Source organism: Chroicocephalus ridibundus, chromosome 2 (genome assembly GCF_963924245.1).
Source record: "Chroicocephalus ridibundus chromosome 2, bChrRid1.1, whole genome shotgun sequence".
NCBI classification, from domain to species: domain Eukaryota; kingdom Metazoa; phylum Chordata; class Aves; order Charadriiformes; family Laridae; genus Chroicocephalus; species Chroicocephalus ridibundus.
In genome coordinates this window covers 111,556,880-111,580,222 of record NC_086285.1, presented here as the reverse complement: position 1 = coordinate 111,580,222, position 23,343 = coordinate 111,556,880, and the positions used below count along the sequence as shown (strand labels likewise).

Here is a 23,343-nt window from a genome sequence, read left to right as displayed (position 1 = left end):
CCGTTTAAAGTAGATACATTAAAAAAATAAAAATAATTTAGTCCGTTCTGAGGTGCTAATTTATCTAATTTTCCTTTAATAATAATCTCTTTTCAGTACTTCTTTTCTTCATCTAACATGAACTTTTTCTGCTTTTTGTTGCCCTTTGCTCTACAAATCCCAACAGGTCCTAGTTAATTCTTGTTTCACATCTTCCCCCTTTTTTCAATGATTGTCCAAACTCTGAAGGCAGAACACAGGCGAAGGACCCTCAGACTTCTGTGAACGTTCTCTCTTGCACCTGAGTGCTGCTCTTCATCTCACTTTTTTCACTAAATAATAATTCCTTTAATTTGTCTTCTGATTTTTAACACTTCTGCTATTGCCCTTAGGAATAGATTTTCTTTCCATGTTAACTTACTCTGGGAGGCTGTAATCACGACTTACTGATTTCTCTCTTCTTTTACTGTTCTCAAGAACGTCTTCCTTAACGTTTAGTAGCAGATCTGGTAGAGTCTTTGCTGGTGCTAATTGCTGTGTAACCAAGTGCCCTTGAAAGTCAGTTATGTAAATGAGCAGCCTTGAGCTGGCCATAAGAACAACGCTGGCTTGAGTTTTAATTTAATAATTGAGGAATTGGAACATAAAACGGTTCTTTAAATCTAAAATAGGATAGAGTCATATTCTTTATTAGGCAAATTCTAATTGCATGAACTATGATGTATCAGCGGTTTAACAATTAGTTTAGGCGATGGCTTTACATGCAGGTGAGCACTTCAGATACCATTATTATTAGGAAGAAGCCTTGCGTTCAGTTGCTGTAGGTATTTTTAGTTGAGTACTTAGAAATAAGTCGTTAATTTGTTGTGGCTTTAAAATACCACGTAGAGTCTCTCTTGAAATGTATTGTTTATTTCCTTTCTTCTTCACTTATTTATTGTAAAAGTTGCAATTCTTCTGTAAAAGTTCCTTATGTTTTTCCTGAAGATGTGCCATACCTGAGTCTCTTGGCTTATTAAAAAAGGACGTGAGTTCTGGACAATGGCGTGCACGTACATCATCCAGATAATTGTTTTTTTTCTGTTTGGGTAAAGGTTATTTATCGTTACATACAATACATGAAAAAATCGGTGGGTGCGAAGTTATTTGCAAATACAGGCTTGGCAAACCTCCTCTGGAATTCGGAAAGGGTTTTCCAGCTCGACTTAGTCATTTTTTCCCAAATGTCTTGGCATAACTGATCACTCAGGAGTGACATATGGTAGAAACATGCTCTAAGGGACAAGTCTCCCGGATGGCGCACAGCGCCACACAAGATAGACAGATGGTGGCTTATTCAACCTTGGAAAAAGTTTAATCCTACATATTGGCACGGCGGCCTGGGTACTGAGAGGCAGGCACACACATGCCTGTGAAATCCGAGGCAAAGCTTTTCTGAGTTTACTTGCTATTACTGAAAGAACTAGAAGGACTGAGCTGATGTTATACAGCGTGAGTATCTGCAAAATTACGTGTTCAACATGCTATCCAGAAAAGGTGATGTTCCCTGGGAAAGTGGAAATCCCAGGGTTAGCAAACACTGCAGAGAATAATCTGCTGAACTTCTCGCTGCTGTTTCTAGACTAAAACATATTTATTCAGCAAAGCTGTTGAGTAAGGTGAGTACCTTATCCACTAATTGATTAATTGAAGTGTCTAAAAGGAGAAAGGGTATTTTATGGTTTTTGTGGTTTTACTTATGTTTCAAGGGTTGCTATTGGTTTTGTGAAGTGTATTAGCACTTCACAGCACAGAAGCTGTAACCTTTCTGTTAGACAAGTTTAAACAAAAAATTACAAATTCCCTGATGCTAACTTTAAATTTATATCAGAAAATGCAAACTGTACACTACAGTGTTGGGTTTGTGTTTTTTTTTTTTAAAGAAGCAGAAGAACAACCGGCCTTTCACTTTAGTATCTTTGTGTTTAAGACAGTGAAGAGAGAGACAGAATATCTGACATGGAAAAATGAATCCTTGGTGCGACATGTTGAGATACCTAGGGAAGAACAAAATCTGCCTTGAATTCTTTCTGGAAACCTAGTACGGATTGATTGATTGATTTTTCTGGAGTCAGTGCTGCGTTCTGTAAGGGTTTTGAAAATGCTGACCCACAGAGAACACTGAAGGATTGCCTGACAGACTTTTTTTTCTCCCACTTTCCTTTTCTTGTAGATTGCACTCAATATTCACAACTAGAAGGAAAAGGAAGAATCTCCTGACTCTCTGGACTTCAACGATATCATTGTGTTGTATTGGATGAGTTTAAACTAGGCGACTTCTTTCTGAAACAGTTACAGAAAGGTAAATGTAATTCAAACAAACTAATCTTTTGCCAGTAGAGGAATACTTTGGTGAAATTAATCTCATGCCAGTAACATTTCAGCCATACCACATCATCATCATCTTTGATACATGTTTTACAGCAATTTATATATATATATGTGTGTGTGTCTGTGTAGATACATATCCATATACGTAGCTATAGCTAAACCTTACTAGTAATTTTTAGATACTGGAAGGTTTTTGATTCATTAGCCCTGGTATTTTTTTTTTGTGGAAATATATTGGTTTCAAGGAATTCTCTCAGGTGAAAGACCTGAGGAAGGAAGAGGGAGAGAAGTGAGGTGCCCGGAGTTGGTAGTTATTTGCCTGGATGTGTAAGACCCAGTTAATGTTTCCATTCTGCCTAATGAAAGAAATGACTTGAAAATGAGGTCCTAGCCACTGAACTATAAAATCAAATGGCTCATTCAGCATTGAGTGATAACATACTTTTCAAATATGGTGCGGTGTGAGAGACACAGAGCGCTGCAAAGAGAGAGACTAATTCAATAACCTGAGATGCATTGAAGAAGTAATAAATATCAAATTCTTGCTTTCAGCTGAGGGTGCTCTTGTGTTATATAAAGCTATGCTTACTTTTGGGCTAGTAAACATTCATTCTTCCCGAGGACGTGAGTACCTTTCAGGTACTTGTTTTCTTGTCGTCCTTTTCTTTCTTTTGCTGTGCTCCATTGTGAGAAATGGTGACCATATCGTAGCCAAACCTGAAGGCCTACACTAATTACTGCAGAACTAGTGCGCTCTTTCCAATTTCTTTTTTTTTCTTCTGCTATAACTAATTATTATAGGACTTAGTCAATAAAAAAATTAATAATTAGATTTTGGGCCCAAGTGCACGGTCAGCAAAATACGACAGACATCAGTTTACTCTCTGCCTAAACCCTACAAGAGTTTCTTACTGCACAGAAGTGAATGTTTTGGTGGCCCATCCAGCCCCCTGTGACAGAGTCCTGCCTTGCTGTCATGAAGCATGCTTGTGGGCCTTCCAAACATCACTTATTTGTGAGAAAGAGAGCTACAATCTGGTGAGATGATGAAAATTCCACAGAGCCACAGCTGACACCTTTTTGACCCAGATCTGAAGTTCAGACTGGGAAATACTTGAGTCCCATGAAATTTTAAGTTATGCTTCATAGAATTGCTGTTTCTATAATTTATAGGCTAAGCCTGATGGTATCATTGTTGAATCGCTGAACGTCAGTGTGTGTGTATCAGCCATCTGCCGTCAGGGCTGAGTCTTGTGTCTCCCTGGCCAGTGACAGTGGAGGTCATTAAACCATGATGGCTCTCAGTCAGATGGGAATGGTTCGAGGTAATAATATGTCTGCGTCCAAAAAAGCTACTTTTCTTCAGCCTATTGGTGGTAATGACATTTGGAGGACTGAAACAGAGGAAGAGGAGTTGGAATAGAGGAATGGAGACTGTGAAGACAGAGATTAAAAGGTTTGGATGTTTGAGAGGAACAAAGGCTGGCTTTTGTAGCAGGGTTTTTGAGTTAATTATGAAACCAGATGAGGAATGGAGAAACTGTCTACACAGGAGAGAAGCAGCCTTCAGGATTTGGAAGAGAAAGTGCATGTAGTAGGGATTTTTTGAGAGGGCTCAGATGCTTAGGTCACTGATCTAAGAGCGGTAAGGAAACTGAGATACAAAACACACGTTGTCTTATTTTGTCTAGACTTGTGTACTTTGTGCTCTTCCCAAGTGGAGAGTGATTGGGTATTTTGGAACTCGTACAAAGCTTGTGCATGTTTTGCTTCAACTGCTGAATGTCCTGGAAACCCAGAATACCCGCAAGGTTAGATCCTTGTGTTAAACTTGCTGTGGAATCTGGGCAGGATGTGGGTTAGTGCTAATGATGGGATCCTGTGCCATCTTGCTCTGCCAGGTCCTGTTTCTCTGGAGGCATGGTAATCAATACCAAAAAAAAACCCTAATGCAGAAACTAAGGAAAAAAATTTGTCAGGAGGGAAGTCATCTAAACCAAAGGAGACCAAAGACAGTTGAGAAAGGACAGACTCATACGTGCAGCAGTGGGAATTCTACCACACTGCTTCCTGCAAATTGCTGTTGTGCTGTTGAGAGAGCCTGTGAAGTTAAGGTTGAGCCAAAACTTTAAAAACAAGGGCTAAATTATCTTGTCGCACACCTCAAGGAGTACATTTAGTATTTATTTGTTGCAGTGGATTCCAGAAGTGTAGCCAAGCAGGAGGAAAGAACAATTTATAAATCCCCATTTATTCAGTAACCCGATGGTGGGTAAATGTGAAGTTGTAATTGTCTTCTATACCTCCCCCCACCCCTCCCTCCAGCCCCTCGTTGGGAGATATTTTTGAGGTATTAACTCCTAATTTAGTACTTAATCTCCCTTCTTTCTCCCCACAAAAAACAACCACAGACCACACTGGTTTCAAAATGACGTAACCATGTGTCAGTTGTGATGTGCGCTGGAGGTGATGTACTTCTCTTAAAACCTTAAACGCAGGTAAAGCTGAAAATGGCTGCGATCACTTTTATGCTTTCTGTCTATCCCCCTTTGTTCTCTCTCCCTCCCCCTTCAGCTTGTGCTCACTTGCTCTCTCTTTAGTATAACACAGTTGAACAGCAGTGAAGTGTAAAATGTGCTTTTGCCAAGGTCAGTTTCTTGTGATTACTCGCCTGTGGCAACTTATGCCAGTTGCAACAGACTGAGTCTCAGCAGTCCACAAAGTCACACTGGTGCTTATGCAGAGGACACCCAGTGTAGGTTATAGTAACCATAGTCTGGAATAGCTTGCAATGCTGCTGAATTTTAGCAGCTTTATTTAACTCTTCCCATCTAGCTTGTGCTTGCTTCAGTGGTTTGGAGTCTGTTCATGAAGCGCTAGGTTGTCCTGTTCTCCGGAGACCCTCGAGAAAGATTTTGCATAGATGAAATTCCTGTTGTTAGAGGTTGTTCCTTTTCTTATAGCGAGTTGCTCAAATTTCAGGAATTATTCATAAATTAAGATAAAATAAAGCATCACTGACACACTGCATCTTCTAAATATTATATGTGTAGTTTTTGTGGTTGGCTTGCTTTTGGAGAAAGTCAGGTGCTGCTCTGTTGACATTGACAGAACAGAAGATGTAAATCTACATAGTAGGAAGTATTATGGAAAAGTTTTAAGAAATAGTTCTTTAAAGCAAGAACTTAATAGATAGCGATATGCAGTCTTTGCACCACCTTTAAAAATGTTGTATGCGCTCGTAAGCACTAAATAATTTTTTGTTTAGAAGCTAATAATGATTTTGACTCCTGTGACTGGGGAATGAATGTGAGATTCGAGAACATCCGTTGTAGGAGATAAGACTCATTGGATCCCATTTTGTTGTGCACACTGGGTTGGGTACCACCAGGTGGTACCCAGTAGAACTGTCAGGGATCTCCACTTCCATTCCCTTTTCTCACATATAAGCAAACATATCCCTTTATGAAAAAATGTTATATTTGGAAGAGAAAGGCATGGACTTCCTGTGTTATTTTGCTTATTTGTACTATCCTCGACGATATGTGTGATTCTGTTTTTATTCTGAAAATACTTATTTCAGTAAGAAATGTTTAGTTCTTGAGCTCCGTGATAGTGATTTTGAGGCTACCTGTCTGTCGCCGCTGACTACTAGAGAGGCAATAAGAAATCTAGGTGATCAGCTGAAGGGCTTCAGCTGAACTTTAGTGACCTCTGAAATTCAGTTAAGCGCAAAATTTCATTGCTTAAAATTGATTATGCATTTGGTTCATTTTGAAACTATGTGTTGGTGTATTAAGCACTGCTCTCTCGTGTTTGGCTTTGGAATGATTTCTGAACACAAGTAAAATAATGGGTCAGCAACTGAGTCTTGAACATTGTAAACACCCTTGCACAAAGCACACCAGAATATTCCTGTTGTGCTCAGTGGAACTCCCCACAAAACAAGGTGAAGACTGAGAAATTGTAATTTGAAGCACTTCATGAAGGGCTCATCCTGTATTTTCTGTTGCATCTTGTGTCCAGGCTTACATGAAGTATTTTTATTGAGGAATATGTTACTTGTTGCTCTTTTCCGTATATGGAAGACCATCAGATTAATCTTTTGTTGCAAGTATGTTTTGGACTGACATTTGCTTGTATGTTTTTCATAGCCTATCTGTTCCTATTGCTGTTGCAGCCCCTATTCTTTTGCTTTTAGTAACATTTGTATTGGCCCAACTCTTATGGAAGAATGTGCTATGATAGGTGTCTTCAGCCTTTGTGAAGACAGATTGTTCTGTCTAATCAGCTTTAAGTTGGAAATTTATGGTGGAAATGAGCAGTGTTTCAGAATCATGGAATCACAGAATGGTTTGGGTTGGAAGGGACCTTAAAGATGATCTAGTTCCAACCCCCTGCCATGGGCAGGGACACCTCCCACTAGACCAGGCTGCTCAACGCCCCATCCAGCCTGGCCTTGGTTTTGTGCGTCTGTGCTGTGCTATATAGGCTTGTAGCACTTTCTTTCAGTGATGCAGCACGTTGCCTTTAACTGTTTTGGAGAGAGGCAGTGGAAATGAGTGTTACTTTTAAGAAAAAACAGCTAGTAGAAGCTCAGCTGAATGGTCTTCAGTCAGCTGAGAAATGAACAAAGGGGTGTTCTTGGGTGCAGTAATATAGAAGAGTTGTATTGTCTGTGCTTACCAGAATTTGTCCCATTCATTTCCTTTAATCTTAAGGAACTTGAGGAACGGAAAGAACTATTCAGACACCGAAGTTGGTTTTGGAACATTTCTAATGATGTTCCTGCAGTGTGCTGCTGAGGCATGCTCGGAGGATTTTGTCATCAGTATGTTCAGCACAAGCAAGCAGTTGACAGTTGAGGTCGAAGAAATCTGCACAAAACCCTGAACTCGGATGTCTGTGCAGAGCCCCTAACCAGTTTTTAAGAATTCATTAGAACTTAACTATTTCTCAAGTTCTTTCCTCCTGAATTATGGGTGGTAGCAGAAATACGTTGCTACACAATAAAGGTAGATGTGTTTTTTCTGGATCAGTGAGAATCCAGAGCCTTTGAAGTCTTGCAAGATTTGCAGCCTAATTTTTTAACTCAAGGGTTGAGATGTGAAAGCTTGTTAAGGGATTTATCCATACAGTTCCTAGTAGTTTTAAAGGGAGATCTCTAAATCAGTGTCCTAGTGAGCTTTGAAACATTTACTGTGCTAATTCGGATGTATTTTAGCATATGGATAGAATCTTACCTTTGTAATCCACCTGCAATTTGTGAGTACCATAAGAGGTTTCCCTTTCTTGAGACAACCACTGCACTCTCATTGTAGAAGTAGAGGAGGGCCCAGCATTTCATGTACTCAGTGCTGTATTAATTTTATAAGAAGCAGGCTGGGGAAATGAGGAGTAAATTTGAGTTGTGCAGCAAAACATCTCTCTTCCCTTTTGTTTCCCTTTTTTTTTTTTTTTTTTAACTGAATATATTTATCTTGCTTTGCTTGGCAACAGTAGTAATGATTCCTCTTCAGCATTCAGTTCACATTCAGACATAGGGAAGTATGTGAGAACTAGGAGCCAGGTAAAGTGAAGTCAATAAATTTAGACAGAGAAAACATTCTTAAGTTCCATATAAAAAATGTTTATTCCAAAGAAAGACTTGTGCTAATCTGAGGGAACAGTAAATACGTAATAGTTATCACCCATACATTGTTGGAAGGTGAAGGGGAGACCGTTTAGTAAATTGTGGGGTTGTGTGTCCCATTTTAATATTATTTAAATATTAAATTTTACTTAAATTTTTTTTTTTTTAGGCAATATTACTTAAAGCTTCTGACAGCTTTTAATAAATGCTAATTTTACATTTCAGTTGTGACAAGACAGCATTATCCATCCTGATAGTTTCCTCCTTATCAGATGGGCAAAATTTAGCGATCAGAAAGCAGGATTAGGAGGCAGGGTTTCTTATGGTTTGTTACTTACGGCTAGTACAGTCTATAACATGACTTCATCTTCGCCATGGGAAATACTGGCTAATAATTTCCTGCCTCACGGGTGCATATGAAGATTAACTTCATGGAACAAGTGAAGTATTTATTAATAAATGATCATTATTGATATACCACTTGTTCATAGCAATGACATTGGTAATATATTTCTCCTGAGGGGAATGCAAATGAGGACATAAAACAAAAGACACTCATTCAAGAAATTTTCATCACCCTTCACCAAAGCATGTGTATTTAGTAGTGGCCATGTTAGTGCGTACCGTTTTGATGATTTTAAAATATTAAAGAAGAAATTCCACCAAATGCGAAGGGAGAACTCAAGGTCATGCTGACTTGTTCTGTCTTCACCTACTGGAGTGTCTCATAATCTTTCTTTCAAGGCCTGTTAACTGAGAATGTAGGTGAAGCAGCATACATTTTAAATAAATCTACATTTTAGAGGTTTAATCTAGTTGCATGTTTTCTGCAGTAGGGGTATGATGTATGATTAAATCATGAAGTGTCCAACAGCAGCATGACTATTTAATTTTTTTTTAATTTCTCACACTTTTTGTAACCAAGATTAAAGAGAAATAAAATATTTTGCCAATTTGTTTCCAGTGTCGGGGCTGTCATTTGGCCTGTGATGGGAGATGCGGGAAAATGAGCATTACTTTACGTTTCTTTCAGTGGTCGGCTTGAAGGATGTCACTGAACAGCAAGGTCATACGGGGTTTTGAAGGAAGGTTTTTTTTAAAAAAGCTTTTACTATTTTATTAGCTCCTTAATGAAAAAGGCCCCTGGATCTTTATTTTTTGTTTCTTTAGAGGTTTAGACTTCTGTATTTTTTTCTACTATACTTTAAATATTAAAAATAATCTTGTGATAAATGTCCTTTGGGCTTAAACTGGAATTGCTTCACAGAGCTGCTGTTTTTTGAGTGTGGGCTGGAAAGAAAGAAATGATAAAATATGAAGGGCAGAGGAAGGGGAACACACTTGAAAACCCGATTTGCTATAAAAGCTGAGGCACAGAGGTCATTTTTGACATGATGCTGAGTATCTGAGCTGTTGTCTGAAAGCAGCAGTGGTGATCTTTCTTGCACCCATTGGTTCCGCTGCCATCATCTCGTTGTACCGAGATTCCTTTTTTTGGTGTCGTAGACTAATTTACCTAAAAATTACATTTGAAAAAAGAAGCAAATTCAGCAGCTCTACTAAATCTCAGCTGCCTTCATAAATTTGTGTTGTCTAAGATGCTGGTAGTGACTGAGTTGCGCCTTAATGAGTCATTCGTTGTGGTTTCAGTCAGAAAGGTCCCATTCCCTCTGCCCCCTCTGTGGACACCAGAGCTTTTGCCCCGCAGCTGTGTAGAAGACAGTTTAGGAATGTGGTCCGACACGCTCACTGTCCTCTGCAAGACTTCACTGCCTGCAGGAGCTGCTGGAGGTTACTGGTCGTGGTTTTCAACCCTTGTTACGAACATACATAACGGAAATATTCAGAACTGAAAAGACGTAGTTAATTTTTGTTACATTTTGTAATGAAAGTGAGAGTCTTACGTTATCGATGGAGGTTTTTCATCTCTGAAGAACTAAACCTGAAGCAATGACTTATGAATCATACTTTGTGTCCCACTTACAGACTAACTTGACTCATCAGTGATTTTTCTTCTGGCATGATTTCGGGGAAATGCCAGTTATTTTTTTTCATGTGCAGTTTTTAATTATTATTGACTGTTGAATAAAGATAGAGATGAAGGCAGTCTGGCTAAACACCTGATTTTATTTACGTATTCTAGAGAGTCACATCTTACAATAAAGTATTGTATGATTGCATAAGAGAGACAGTAGAACGCAGATTTCTTTTTCTTCAGTGTTGATGACAAACAAGGATGGTAACAAGTGAGTCCTAAGAGCTCTTTATTAAGCTCATAATTCCTTTGCCTTAGTAGTTTCCAGATGTATAAAATATTTGGAAAAAAAAAAATCTCATGTCTGAAGAACATCTCCTGCAAATAAACCCCAGAAGTCAGGGCTTTTGATTTCTATATTTTCGTTAAGCCGCTCACTATCTAATGATAATATGCATTTTTAAACAAATGACACTGGTCATGTAGCTTCTGCCATACTTAATAATCGTTATTTTATTGGGTATTATTTTTAATGTTACATTTGTCTTGTAATATAAGCAAATGCACAACATTTTACAGTGCTAATTTTGTGGAAACTTGAAAAGCAAAGCCCAACTTCATTAGTGCTTTCTAAGTTTACAAGTTTATAATCATCTAGAATTAACACATTAAAGCACTATAAGAATAGTTTGTGTTATTAAGAGCAAACATATAGCTTTTTCTATATTAAACTGTTTTGTATTTATTTTATTCCTATATCCAAGATCTAAGTACTCTTATTGTCTTTTGTAGAAAGTATTAAAGCTTTTAGTTAGACTTCCCAAAACCTCAGTTTATTTATATTTACATGCATTTGTTAGCCTCAATGACTGAAGTCTTGCGTACAAACAATAAGTAGTTTAATCTGTTCCATATTATATAATCTCTCCTTCTCACTATACGTTCATTGTCAGAACTTGACTCAAGGGATTTGTTTCATGCAGTGTAACGCTTCTTTCCCAATTAATCTGTAAGGAAAACACAAATGAATGTGGCAGTTGCACAGTGATGGAGCTATACAAGGCATTTCCTTAAGAAATTAAAGTATATGTTTTTCCGCCGTATACAAAGACTCAAAATCCATATCTTCACTTCATGAGCGATTAGTAAATACTTTAGTCTTTAACTGAAATGAAATCTGAACGGAAGCATCTTTAAAAGCCAGTTTACATAATTGATAACGTAAAAGTTGTTGGAGCACCTAGAGAAGAGAGAAGTGTGACCGATGTGTAGGATATCCGCATGTACAGACTATGGGCATATTAATATATCATAGGTGAGATGCACGGATTCTCTCTCTCCAAGTACGTGAGAACCCAGACTCTTCTTGAAATCCACTTAATTCTTAGGTGGCTAAAGCGGGCTTCTTAAATTATTTGCATCCATTTGTGCCAAATATTTCTTTCCCATTATAAATGAATGGGAAAACTTCCCAGCCAAGGAAGGAGCAGAACTGAATGATAAATACGCCAGTCATATTTATTATAGAGCTTTTCACTAAAGAGCAGTCTTCTCTTGATGTGACCAGCTCTTACTTCCAGGTAACTTTTTCCTCGTTTCAAACTGACCGAGCAGCTGTCCTTAATTGAAAAAGTAAAGAAGAACTTGCTTTCCAGTTCCCTGTTTCTGTTCTCTGCTGGAGGCATCCAGTTATGTTGATAATGATCTAATCTGTTGCATAACCGGAGACGACTGAGCCTGCTGCCACAGCCCGCTTCTTTCCTGGCACTGCTGGAAGGCTTCAAAGAGAGCCTGTATGTGTGAGGCGACTGCTCTACCAGCAAGACCAAGGGGGATCAAAGCATATATTTAGAAATGGAAAAACAACAAAAAGAGAAGTGGTTACCGCGCGGTTGCTATCCGGAGACTGAAACCAGTCTCACAAAAATGGACTATATTGAAGTTAAGGGTAATTATTTCAAATTCTATAGAGCAGGAAAAGATCAGGGATTTTTAAGGAAAATTCATCAAGGTCTTATTTTGTAGGTACTTGGTATGGGGAAGACTTATTTTTCAAAAAACGGATGTCAGCAATTCTATATGCAGTTTAGTTGTTTTTGCATGATTTTATGCTGCATCACGTTGCTTTCTTGGCTCCTCTAATGTTTTCAGTTAGTTTTAAAATGAAATAAGTTGAAAAATTACTTGAAAGTAAGAGAAAAAAATTGTAGGAAAGTTTTATGGAGTAATACTCTTTGAAGGCTGGATGGTTGTTTCAAGACTGCATTTAATGAGCTTGGGAAAAATACAGTGGTTTCTGGTGTGGGGTTTTTTTTTTTTTGTTTTTTAAATTTCATAATCAATGGAAAGAATTTATCTTCATATTATCCCCCAACATTTTGGATGAAAATGCCTGATTGTTCAGGAGATACCTAATTTATGAGCATCTAATTTATCTTTCAGTGAGTTTCATGAATCAAGATTAATTTTGATTCCTTGTACTTTAAGTATGGTTTACATTATGATGCAACATTGGCTTAAACTCATCTTTTTTCAGTGTCAAATGTTCATTTTTTTCACTTAGAATTCTGAATATTTTTCTTTAATGCCATAGGAAAATGACATTTTTTCCTATGGACGTATTTACCTGTGCTGATTTAGTAAGGAGTCATAATGGAAATGTAGGAATCTCAGCTGTATGTTATTAGGGGAACTTGCTACAATATACAAAATACTAAACAAAAAGAAATGATGCAACTTGCACTGTGCCAGCTTTATGGCAGTGTCCTTGTCCATTGTCTATTTGTCCTTGTCATTTACTGTGATAGTACTTTGTGGGTTTTATGATAGGGAAAATGATAGCAAAAAAAAAAATAATTATAGAAACCGATATATTTTTCATACTTATCGACTCCCCATACGAGGGAGTCAAAGGAAATTTGGAGATACACTAAGCTTACTCTCTCCCTATCGTTCCTTGTTATTGTCTAGTCTTCCGTATGATGCGCCAGCCTTAATGGTAGCGACTATGTCTTTTATTCCCGGTGTGGTTTGGTGGCTGGCATGTATATAGTGTTCCTCATATGCTGTGAATCCTAAGAAAAACTACAGAGCACAGTGTGATTACTCTGATAGAGGTGCACTGAAGTGTTGCACCCTCATAAGGTGCGTGGCACTCTTCCCACACTTAAAATCTTTGAATTGTTCTTTAAGTAGAAATTTAGAATCCAGTGTTAGAAAACACTCCACCACTCCTCTTTTCCCCTTTTCTTTAAGAGACAGATTCCTACTATGTATATTTGCAAAATTATATGTTCTAATGATATCTTGTCCTGATGGTTACAGGAAGAAGCCATAGTTGGGATTTTTCCTTTCTTCCTTTGACTACTTTGCTCTCTGTGGTAGCGTCTGTTTCTACAGCGGTACCTCCTCGTGGTGTGGGAAGGAAGGGTCGCTCTGTCGGACCAGACCCTTTTGAGACCTCAGCTGCAAAACTCTAGCTGCATTTTAAAGACCATGAGCTATCTGTGTCTTTTCAAAGATATTTAGCCATATTCAGAAATTATCCTGAGGGTCACAGAAGGTGTTTTCCTTATCCAGAACTACCCCAGACCCTTTCTTGGAAGCATCAGTCTGAAACTTTTCTTTTAAAAGCCTGTCTTTCTAACAAAGGCCAAACAAGCTATTTTTTTTGTCCTCCTTCATGAAACAACGGAGTTGTTCTGACTGAAATTAAAATACTTTAAAAATTAAGACATAAGGCAAAGACTCTGCATGAAAAATTTCAAATCAATTTTTAAAGCTTAGCAGAGTTTTAAGGGATGGACAGTGCTCTGATCCCTAAGAGTAACGCTGAGGGTCAGCTGTATTGATCCTGCCTCTTGTTGGAGAAGCACTATCAGCAATTTACTAGTTGCTGTAATACTGTTATTTGATATATGTTAAATAGCTGTTTAGTCTTTTTTTTTTTTTAATACATATTTCTGTCTGTCATTCACTTACTAGTAAAATAGGTTAGTGACAGTGAAGTTGTGTGTGCTTAGTGGAGCCTCCTCTTGTCCTCTTTTTGGGTCATTGAAATCTCTGCTTTTGAGAGGCTTTTGTACTCTGTTTTTATGTTGAGGGTTTTTTTGACAGGGAGTCAATGCTCAGATTGCTGTTTTAGTTACTATGGAGAAGCTTTCCCACAGGAAGGCTTATGCTCTATTTTCTGAAGATGGTCAAACACTGAATTTGCCCAGCTTCCTCTTAATGTGCAGTTCTGAAGTTCATTTTGTACCAGTTGCCTTTAGACTGAAAACTCCTTTGATTTGATGCTTCCTTTTAGCCTTTGCAATCTGTAGTGTCCTAACAGAAAAAGGAAAAGATGAGGGTCAGAAAGGAGGAGGAATATATCCTGAAAGCCTGCATATCACAAGGGAAATGAATGTAGCTGTAGTCTGATTTGGGGTTTTGTTGGGAGAGAACTATCGCATGACTATCTTGGAAGTGTCTCGTATATAGTGATGTACGTCTGTTAGTTCCTCTGCTTCTGGGTATGGTTTCCTTACGCAGGATACTAGATTGTGGTGTTCTCCTTTATGTTGCGGAGCAGGCAAGTCCTTTAAATATGTTTGTTTCCATGGGGAACACTTCCTGGGCCTGGGCTGAATGGCAACAACACGCCTGCTTTGGTTCATAAGTAGTTGTGGGTTTTTTTTTCTGATACCTTCTGTAGTTTTTCTTTGTGTCTCATATATTGAATACCATTTGAAGAGGTAGCTACATTAAGGTGTAGTTCAAAGTGGCAGAAAACCATATGAAGCTGAGAACTTCATCCAGAAATAGATTGTGAAACGTTCTTGAAAGCATTTTATTTTCATCTGCTCTGTCAGCATCTTTGCTGATTGAACGCTTACTCTTAAGCCCACTGTTCTCAGACTGGTTAGGCTGTGTGATTTTTTTTTTTTTTTTATTTTATTTTTTTTCAAGCTCTCACCTCCTCCAGCGATAGCAAGGCAATACTGTAGCCTTTGAAGGGCCCAAAGGTTTGATAGCATTGTGCTGCAATGCGGGCTTCCGTCCTGATCCTGTGCAGTCCACTGCGATGTGAAGGGTAGGAGCCTTTTTCTCCTCATCCTTTTATTCCTTTTAAATCACCCGTTAAATACCTGAGAGGGAGCAGACTTTGGGGGGAAAAAAGTTTTCCACATAATAAGAAAAGTTGGAGAAGAGGAGAATGCAGAGAGGGAACAGTTTTCTAGGTTATGCCTGCAGGATTAGGAAAAGACTTCAGAACATAGGGCTAAGCCTCAACATCCTTTCAAATTCCTAACTGAACTAAAGACGGATCAAACTCCCATCAACTGTCTGTAAATGCAGAGGTATTTTAAGGGCCTTTTAGCTGGCTGGCATCAGAGTCTGAAGACGTAGGAAATGCTTTCTGGTCCCATTTTTTTCAAGGCATGGTGTGGGATAAGGAAGGAGTAGACTTCTGTAGAGGGTCTTAAGGCTTCAAAAATTGGGAGAATGACAATGTTACTGGATAATCCGTGAGGAAAGCAAGACATAAAAAGCTGTATTGCCCCAGGTCACACTGCAGCTAATTTTCAAAGGTTGGGATTAGAACCAAGGTGTTTTTTTCTCTCTCTTCTTCTTCCTGCTGTAAAAATATACATGTTTTTCTTCCAGAACTTCAATACTGAAATCCTTAAGTTAAATCTGAAGGAGTTCTTAAACTGTAGAGAAATTTTCCTGTACAGATGACAGAGAAGTCCTGAGGAGTGTTGGGTTTTGCTTCCTCTTCCTCTTTTTTGTGGCTCTGTCTCACTGAGTTTTGCAAGCTGAAGCTCATGAACTCTTCCAGGGGATAAAGGCTGAAGCTTCTTGTGTATAATCGTGAGAGCGCTGACAGACACACTCTGTCAATGTGACAGTTATTGTTGATAAAAGATTAGTGATAGATGGGAAAGATTTTGTCATTGAGTCTTGCCCAAATTGTGAACATTTTCAATTGTGTGACCTTTTCTAGTTTAATTAGTGTAAATCTTAAAAGCACAGGGAATCATGATTACAGAAGACAAATGTTGTTCAACTGTATAACAGAGCTTATCCACTAAATTTGGTATGAGGTCTGGTGTTTACTGCTGGATTGCAAAACTGAAATTTGCTCTTAATGAGGGATCATCTTGAAAGATCCAGTTCACATCTAAGTTTCTTATGCCAGCCATACATCTGGTGGTTTTGCTGCTACTAAGTCAGCTCGTATTTTTTTGTATAAAAGTCTTCGAAGCATCAACATTTCCATTAATGTTTATAAAGAAAGTGGTAATTTGAATATGCATGGCTGAAAAAACATTTTCTGCAGTTGGCCCGGCAAATTCCAGGCTCTCTTGAATATTTCGTCCTTAGAAAATACATACGAAAACTGAATTATTGATTCATATCCACACATTTCTCAGTTTTTGAGGGGAGGAAAAGCAGCAGGGGCAGAATACTGAAGATTCGTGATGTTGTGAAGCTTAACACCCTCACTGTGTATTCATGTAATAACTTCTGATAAAGTTTGTCTCCTTTTTGTTCCATCTTTGAAAGTGCAGTTTACTTGCTTATAAAGCAATGGCTATATAATAACAGCAGATAGGCTGTCATAGCATGGGGTGTTCCCGTCCCCTCCTCTTTATTCCTCATTGCAAGTGTGTGTTAGAGTACCCCAGTCAAATTGTCTCTCCTACATAATGACAGTTTCCGTTTTCTTTCAAAAATTCTAGATGTGATGCTGTCTTTGTGTTTTGTTTGTTTGGTTTTTTTTTAATTTTAAATAAGCATTTAAATATATATACATTTATTTTTACCATTTCAATTGACAGGACTTTGAGGTCAAACCTTAATATAAAAGCTTAAAAAACAATAGATGAGCACAATTTCTATGTACATTATCATTGCTTCTTAAATGTTACCTTAATAGTTTATCAGGATAAAATTACAGAGACTGTCCTGATGGAAAAAATTATTAGGGTTTTATAACTGATTTAGAATTACGTGCATTGTATGATGTTCATGGAATCAGAAGAAAAGGACGCGTAGGCCGTTCTAGAAGAAACTATTGCCTTTTAATACTGTTTTGGTAATTATTATGCAAATGACCTTGTACATACTTTATTTTACTTTATTGAGGTATTAAGAAAGCAGCATTTTTAGGTTGCATTTTATTTTAGTTGCACGATTCTGTACATAGAAAAGAGTTAGCTGTGGGAATGTGTTTTGTAGGGTTTTTTTTTTTTTTATAACTTGGCATTGTGTAATTGAATAAATAATTTGCATTTGAAATGTGAAAAAGTCAGCATCACTTAGGATCTTTCACTTTAGCAAGCTGGTCTAACTTTTTGTCTAAGTTAATTCAGAAGGACAAGTGTTTACACACACATGAGGAAATTCAGCATCCAAAACATGACAGTAAAAAGGATGTCTTTACGTAAGTGGTTGGATATCTTTAAACCTGTTCCACAGTGGGTCAGCAGTTTCGTAAGGCGGTGAGATTTTTGAGGTTTAGAAGGCAAATATTACAAATACTTCAATTAAAAACAAACAAACAAAACCTATGTGAGATGAGGAAATCTTTCCTGTTTTCCTTTCATTTAGACGACCTCCCACAGCTCCTTAACCATACAGATGATGCAGGGACTACACCTGTCCAGAGCCATGCATGTGGCCTAAACGTTAGGCATAATGGCATCTTTTCTAGGGATGCTAAGAGGTCTCCCAGGTGCAGGTGGGTCCATGTATCAACACGACTAGATCCTCACTACCTACACATGAACAACTTTGTTGTGGCATTTGTGGTAGTTTGACAGCACTCATTTTTAATTACGGCAGATGTATATTAGAGACAACCAAAACTTTCTGGTTTTCCCATACAACTTGGCATACAGATCAGGGAACTCCTGTTTTGGACTTCAATACAAACCAGAAATCCTATAGCCATCAGCTATTTCTAGATGTAGATCTGCACTTAGTGTGCTCTTAATAATGTATTATTGTCTCATGAACTAGTTACTTCTTTTTCCTGTTTTAGGTTTTATCTTATTTGGTTATGCGGCTTTGTCAAGACCTCATGAGGCTGATCTCCTTTCTAAGGAAAATTCACAAGACTTGGTATTTTGATTGCAATTTTTTTAAACACAGTGTTCTTTGTAGCAAAGTACAGCTTGACTGACTACAGCTTAACGATAGAACAGTTTGCTTTGAAATCAGTTTTGGTTTAGAGCAGGACGGACTGATGTGGCCTTGTGAGGGAAAGGTGGTTAGGGAGCAGGGAATATTTTTCCTGCTTTGTTAGGAGACCTTATGTTTTCCTTATTTCTTCTTGGGTTTAGCTTTCTGTTTTTATCTCTATTACTTGTAGGTGTGTTTCACTTCGTAAGTCCAGCTTCAGAGAGGTGATTTTGTGTTATATTCGATTCAGGCCATGTGCATTAGCATTCTTCATTATTTGGAAGAAATTGGAGTTTTGAGGAATTGTAAAATGCTGTTTGAGTTTTTTCTGAACTTGGAACTTTTCATCGTTGTTAACAGCTGTTGTTGGGTATCTTATCAGTTGAATTCATTCCTATGAACAATGTAGTATGTCTTCTGTAGCTGAAATGTGCTCATGTGAGGATCACATTGTCCTCACTAGCAAACCATACACTTCATTGGAATAGGAAATATTAACAATAATGTCAATTACCACAAAAATGCCAAGAGTTTTTATTGGAAGGGCCACAAAACCTTGTGCTTCAAGGCTTAACAAATGTTTAAGACGCGGATCAGAGAAGTGGGGAATGTTTTTATACATGTGCACACTGATGAGTCTTAATTTGTTCCTGGAGCATTCAGTTATGGCTGTTGTCTAAAGTTATTTGATTAGGTAAGCCATAAGTGTCTAGTATAGCAGGATCTAAAGAATCCCAAAGGATTGAATATGGCAGTTGCTGTGTTTTTATGATAATATTACCCTTTGCCCCCTTGTTTATCACCTATGAAATTGATTACATTTTCAATGATATTAAATTGTTATTGCAGGCTTAGCCTCTAGATGCAAATTAAACTTTTGATTAACTCTTCATTGATTCCATGTGATGTATGAATTTCAGTCAAAGTATATGAAAGTAATATTTAAAAACGCCATTTCAGTAATGTAGCAGTGACTACATGGGATATTTTGCTGCTCTTCTGGTGATTGAAGCGGCATGGTTTTCATCCCTTGGTATGCAATAAGCCTTCTGAGATGCATTCTGCCTGGAGAGCATTATAGCTTAAATAAGGAATAACTGTGGAACTGTAATTAAATACAAATTGCAGTGGTAGAGCACACCCCACAGATTATCATTTGATAGAGGTTACATGGTTCCAAGGAGGCTCTTTTAGATGTATGTAGGTAGATTTGAATGTTCTTGCTTAAATTCTACACTTCTGTTATAAAAAAAAATCTTATTCTGTTGCCAGCTTTCTAGTTTTTATCTGTGCTTTTGTTTGCTTCTCTAACCAATTTATCATATTTTTTTTTTTCCTTAACTCAAAACTCAGAGAAGCACTTGCACACGTGCTTTACTGTTTTCTTAAATCAAGCCTTGGTCATCAGGGCATGACTCTTGTTTTATTAAACTGTAACTGCTGGGAAGTTCTTAGGGGCTCACTGAGCTCGCGTTCGCTACTGAAGTGTTTCAGGTTATAACGGCAGCCTTTGCCACGCACTGACAGTGTTTTACATTAACAGTATTTATAAAAAAGTGACACTGAGGAATAACCTTGGAAGATGAAGAGTTTGTGTTTTAGCATATGAGGTATTTGTTCTAAAATAGCTAATTATAATGTCGAGGTTGAAATTAAGGAGAAAGACACACGCTGAAAATACAGACTAAAAAAAAATTGTATATACTTTTTAAGTTTAGTTTCATTTAAGTTTTCAGTTGCTAACTTTTAAACAGTCTGCTTTCTTAAACTAAAATAAGCGCATTTAGTGTAAAATGAATTTCAAATTTCAAAGCACTAACAAAGAGGAATTCTGAATAATCACGCCTTTGATGGTACATTAATATTTTATATTGGACTATTTACAAATTGCAAAAGAGATTGTTCTTTTTGCCTTTCTTTTGAAAAATTAAAGTATTTGTATAAGCTATGAATGACTGCTGCCACAGATCTCGTTCTCTCAAAAATTCTAGTAAAATGAGATGAGTCTGGCTGGGATTTTGTAGGGGGGTGTAGCTGTTGGTAGCAATGTGACACAAGGCGATTGGTGGTGGTGGTGGTGGTGGTGGGGCGTCTTTCATACATGGGAAGCTTGTTACTACTCATCCTCCTTCATTTCCACCCTCTTGATGGAATGTAAAATGCTGGGTTTGGATTTCATTTTTGTACAGCTGAAGTTTGGTCTTGTCAATTGGAAGGTCCAAAGTTTATATCTGATGGAATTCTCTGGAAAAATGATGCATCTTTCAAAGCTGTTTTTTTCTCAAATACCACTCGAATTTAAAGAATTCATGTCAAACTTGTAGATCAAAGACAGACTGTAGAGAAGCACATTGCTATATTACTACATGCTAGGGGAAATATATCATGAGGAATTTATATTTAAAAGGGAATTCTAATAAAAAGGGATTTATAAATCTGATGATCTTGGTTGGCAGGTGTTAGGTTTAACCCCAGCCAGCAACTAGGACCAGCCCAGCCCCTTGCTCACCTCTCCCCATCCATTCCAGAAGGGCAGGGAGAAAAGGAGGGAAAGGAAAAGACCACCCAGTGTTTTTTTCCTTTAAAGACAGTTTCATAGAACAATAACAGAAAAGGAAAATAACAATAATAATAACAACGGCAAAAGAATCTACAAAACAAAATAATACAACACAAGTCATTCTCACCACCCAATGATCGCTTGCCCCACCCGTCCTGACCAGCGATCGTGGATTCCTGCCCCCAGGCCAATCCCCATTTATATACTGAGCCTGATGTCTGTGGTATGGAATATTCTGTTGGCCATTCCATTGTTCTGCCTATGCTCCTTCACAGCTTCTGTGGAGGCTGAAAAAAGTCCTTGACTAAAATAAACATCACCTGGCAACAAGTAAAACAACATGCATTATCGACGCTCCTTTCATGCCAAATCTGAAAACACAGCAGCCACTAGAAAGAAAATTAAATGTACCCCGTCTGAAACCAGGACAGCAGGCAATGAGAATTGCTTGTCTCCTGCCTGAACTTAAGTGCATTAAATAGCTGAAATACTAATTAGGAAAATAGAGTAGATGATCAACATTTTTTCATTTCAGATTTTGAATCTTTTGCTTTCTCTTTTACTATGTTGTGCCCTGGTTTTATCCTTCTAGTGATTTAAATGTATTCCAGGATGGGTAGAACTATAAGTTGGATACCATATCTTGCGGTATTGACTAGCAAAAGTTTTAATTCATTGTTTATCGCCACCATTCAGATGATGCTGAGTATGTGTGTGTTTTCTTCTATTGTTTCTTGATTGTTGTCCTCTGGTTTTCTTCAGTGCGTTATTAGAAAGTCTCGTTTTAATATATTATAAATATTATCATTAATGCATCCTGTTACAGTTAGAAGACTCCAGGCCTAGATGTGTTTTTTTTTAGTGAATGTATTTTAATTACAAATATTTGTACCTATTTTTCCTGTTAATGTCTGTAGCTACCTGACATGTCATATGATGTCTTTCAGCTTTTTCCTGTTTCAGTGACTGAAAGACACTCGTGGTTTTGTGCTTGCAGCCATTCAAGCTATCAACTTTTTTGACAGCAATTATTCTAAATCTGCTTCAAATGAGGACGAAGTTGCTCGCAGCTTTGTCCAATTCAATATGCAGGAATTCTCTTAAATTCCTACTGGGCTTAGAAAAGGATGAACTGGATGGTGGCATATGTTTGATTTTTCTGTTTTCACCTTAGTTACAAAGTGCTATATTTTTTTCCTCCCAGCTTTTCCCCAAAATGTTTTCCAATTCTGTTTTCCCGTGAGGTTGGTGATGTCCTGTTCTTAGTATCTATCTGTCTTTAGCTGTGACGTGAGCTGCTGGATGAATAATTGCTGAACTGAGAACACTGCAGACACAGCTTTGAGAAAACATCATTAATTTTTACAGTGCAGTGTCTTTCCCTTTGATAAAATCATGATGAATTTCATTGGGTGTATAATAAGAGGTATATAGGTATATTATTTGATTATCTTTTTCTTCTCTCTTTTTTTTTTTTTTCCTTAAAGAAGGGGCCTGGAAAGTAGAACAGCAGTAGGGTGGAAAGGCAGTACAATTACAAATATTCCCTGTTTTCCTTTAAGCTGCATCAGTCTGTTATATATATGGAGCTTGAAGCTCATCAGGTGCAAATCTCCTGCTCGAATATGGGCTGGAATTTGACTTTGTTATATTCAAACCTGGAAAAAATGGTGTATGTTCCACTGAAGTGGCCATTTATAGTGCAAGTTAACCATAATTTAGTACTCCTTTGGCTAGTCAGCTTTCTGTAGGCAAAATGACTGTGAAGTTATCAGTAGAAGAGAATGTGTGTTGAAGAACTGAAGAAAAAAAGCTAATAATTTCCTGCGCCTGACCTCACAGAGAAACCTCTTCCTTCCCCCAAGCCAACCATGATAAAATACCATAAATTTTCTCCACATGTTGTAGCTGTACTCAAGCAGATGCTGCGAAAGATTTGAAGTTGTAACAAGATACCTTTCGTCCTGAAGTGGGACTAAATTTCACCTTGTTCTTTTCTGAATGTTTTATTTTGGTTAGACATTCGAGTTGTATTTGTTTTAGGGTTTTTTTTTTCTTTTTTTTTTTTTTCCACAAGATATCTGTTAGTGAAGGGTAACGTCGTTGGATGTATGCTATAGCATTTAATTTTTTGGCTCAATGACCCATAACTCCCTTTTGTTGAGGTTTTGGCGAGGGAACAGATCAGTGTTAGTGGCATGTCTTACATATGAGATAAACTTCTTCATCACTTAGTGCTAAACCCTAAAGACAAAGATGCAGAACACAGAAATGGAACATAAACTTGCAATATTTATTTTGAAATTGAGGTATGCAGGTTAAAGTTTGTTTCTCTATGTAACATTAGCCAAAATTGTATAATGTAAACATTGATGCTTTATGACTGCAGAATTGAGTGAAATGCATTATACTATTATATGCCAACAGAAATGCCTTTTAAGAAAAGTTGGGTTTTGTAATAAGAGGCTTGGTTATAAAAATGTTAAACTCAATAGGTGAATTCTTAGTGTGAGTCCTTTGGGAAGTGCTGTTACAGTTAGGATACAGACAGTGAAGTTTGATTGCCTCTGTAAGATGAAATTCTTCTGGCTTGCTTAGCATCTACTATTTTAAAAAACCTCTTGGGTTCCACTAACTCATATCCTTGAAAAAGTC

At 37.6% G+C, this 23,343-nt stretch overlaps 1 protein-coding gene across 3 annotated transcripts in view; it reads left to right on the top strand.

Moving 5' to 3' along the window:
• The window catches only part of LDLRAD4 (low density lipoprotein receptor class A domain containing 4), a 296,688-nt gene that overhangs the window by 40,266 nt on the left and 233,079 nt on the right, over positions 1–23,343 (top strand). For all 3 annotated transcript variants that reach the window (XM_063326474.1, XM_063326470.1, XM_063326471.1), the window contains exon 2: positions 2,192–2,320. The gene's annotated coding sequence lies outside the window, so the exon portion shown is untranslated. The remainder of the gene's footprint in view (positions 1–2,191; positions 2,321–23,343) is intronic.